The sequence below is a fragment of the Papaver somniferum genome, chromosome 1 (genome assembly GCF_003573695.1).
Source record: "Papaver somniferum cultivar HN1 chromosome 1, ASM357369v1, whole genome shotgun sequence".
NCBI lineage: Eukaryota > Viridiplantae > Streptophyta > Magnoliopsida > Ranunculales > Papaveraceae > Papaver > Papaver somniferum.
In genome coordinates this window covers 192,417,728-192,420,690 of record NC_039358.1, presented here as the reverse complement: position 1 = coordinate 192,420,690, position 2,963 = coordinate 192,417,728, and the positions used below count along the sequence as shown (strand labels likewise).

Here is a 2,963-nt window from a genome sequence, read left to right as displayed (position 1 = left end):
CTGCTTACAGCATAAGCTTCTCTGCAAATTCAGCTCGACTTCTTGCACATTCTCTACAACAACAGCATATCACCAGCTTCATTCCTTCTCTACATTACAGCAACGCCAACTCATTCAGCTGACCTGCAATCACTGCCATCACCTGAACCTCTTTCCCTGCATTGCACTTCTGTTGCAACAACAACAACACTGCCTCTCATACTTTCCTGTAACTTCTAATGCACTTCTTTACTGCCTTCTCCAGCAAATTCTTTCCTTCCTCGGATTACGAGATCATCCTAAAACCACTTCCTGCAACCCTTTCATTTAAGAAACAACAACTGCTCCTATCATACTCCATTTCCTTCCATCTGCGAGTTGGTATTCAACACCACAGACCCAATCAACCATATCAACAACCTGAACCCTTTGAGTCAAACACACAGCATATCAACAGAATAAACAACCAACACTCCATAGATCAACAGATTTCCCATAACTGGTGGATCCAAGCAAAAGTTCAGGAGGCCGATACCATAAAGTAACAACTCGACTAGTTAATGGTTGAATGTGCCCGACACTAACAAAATTTGCCAGGCCAAAATCAGCTATCTTCAGAGCTTCATCATCACTAACAAGAAGGTTGGATCCCTTGATATCTCTGTGCATTATACCTCTTGAATGACAGTGTTCAAGGCCAGATAGTAGTTGATGCATATAGCATTTAACCTACACAACATGAACAAATCAAACCCTTTAACATTGGTAATTCCCGAATACTAGAACACACATCCAGAGTTCCATATATACGAACCTGTGATTCACTGAACTTGATGTCAGGACAAGATGATAAACCAGCAATATCATGTTCCGTGTACTCGAAAACAAGATATACACTAGTTGACAGTATAGAAGTAATTAGTCCCTCCAGTTTGCGGAGAATCATTATTTCCCGCGACATAAATCTCACACTTTCAGGCTCAAAGTTATCGAACCGAACTTTCTTTAAGGCAAGCATCCTCCCAGTTGCAAGCTCTCGTGCTCAGAAAACACTGTTGTATGTACCTTGTCCAATCTAAAGATACAGTCAGAAAATTGCAGTATTCACATAATTGCAGCACATGAACAAATACAAAAATACCTTGTCGACGTACTAATCCACTTCAACATTCCGATGTATAACGACACAAATTAGACCAGAAATGAGCAATTCAAGAACAATAAAAAATCGTAGCAAAATAACAAAAGAAGAAGAAAAAACCCTTACCTTTTCCAATTTCTCGAAACTTTCAGCACGAAGAGGAATCCAACCATGAATAGCTTCAAGAGCAACAACACTAAGCCAAGAAGGCCAACCAGCAACAACTTGTTCACCAAACCCAACAGGTCTTCTGAGATTAACATCACCAATTTCTTGTTTGATTCTGCTCTTATCGACAGACCCAATTCCCTTCCTGTTCTTCGTTTGGAGATTCAAATCGAAACCCTGATTTCATCAATTTCTTCTTCATCTCTGAGATTAACAGCAACATGTCTTCTTAAACAGCACCAAACCCAACTCTCCATCTGTCTTTATCTGTATTCTTGAATCAAATGCATCCACAGCTCAGCATCAGAACATAAACCCTAATTTCTTCATTGTTTATCGATCTCAATAAATTCTAGCAACAGTTTATTGCTGATTCTTCCTCTCTACGCTCTATGAACATCATCTCAAATCTTATTTCCTTCTCAATTTCTCAATCAGCGTCTCGATCTGGTCTCTCGGATTTAACAGCATCGGCTGCTGCTTTCTCTTTCTTTTCTCAGTTTTAGGGAAATGAATGAACTAATGATTGAGAGAAAACGTATTTCGAATTCTTCATCTCTTGAATCAGCGTCGTTCTTCTCGTGGAGATCCATTGTTGCTGCTGGTGATGAAGGTGGTGGGAGAAGGAGACGGAAGAAAGAAGAAATCAGAGAAGAAGAAGAAGAAGAAGAAGAAGAAGAAGAAAAGATAAAAGGGTACATTTGGGTTTTTTTTAAATAAAAAAAGTTAAATTTTCTCATTATCATTTGACTTGGGGTTTTTGTCCCAGTTTTATTTGAAACGGTTTTTATTTGGTAGAAATAATATGACCGGTTTTTTCTTATCACTAGTTTGTTCACCTAGGGGTTTTGTCACTAGTTTTGTCATCTTATTGATTTGCTTGTTTATTTCATTATTTTCTTTTAGTTTATTTTCCTTTACATAAAAATCAGAAATCCCCCTTGTTTATATAGGAAACCGAAACAACTTGACAACCTAGATCCTCTCTATGGGAATGATCATTTCTTACCCTTGCTATATTATATATTTTAAGTTGTGAGAAAGTAATATTATTTTTGACGCATACAACTGCGATCATGAACCAGTGTCATGATGGAATCAACAAATGTTATTATAATGATTTAAGTAATTTTCATCATGATAACACTCCTGCCGAGTTGCATCTTATGGAGACGACTGAAAAAGTCAAAGATGCACCAACGTTAGAAGAAGTTATTCCAACGGCCTTGATAGCTCTAGTGACGAGGAGAAAAACCCTGACAAGGGTGTCCCTATCGAACGTACACCTGCTCAAAATTTATGGGTATGTAGGGATCATGATACCAACAATATTATTAGAGGAACAAACTCGATTGCTAAGACAAGAGGTCAGCTCCGAAATATATGGAATTACACATGCTACCTGTATCAAGATGATCCAAAGAACATTGATGAAGATTTAAATGATTCTGTTTGGGTTAGTGCTATGCACGATGAGCTTAATCAATTCAAGCGACAAGAGGTTTAGAATCTTGTTCCTTGTCATTCCAATATAAATATTGTAGGTACCAAGTGGATATTTAAGAACAAGTCAGATAAATTTGGAACAGTGATTCGAAATAAAGTAAGACTTGTCGCTCAAGGATACTCAAAGATTGAAGGGATAGGCTTTAATGAAACCTTCGCTCTTGTCGCA

General features: G+C 37.9%; 1 pseudogene; it reads right to left on the bottom strand.

The window, feature by feature from the left end:
• Window positions 1-429: 429 nt before the first annotated feature.
• LOC113356267 lies at window positions 430-1,545 on the bottom strand (annotated as a pseudogene).
• Between the last annotated feature and the right edge of the window lie 1,418 nt (window positions 1,546-2,963).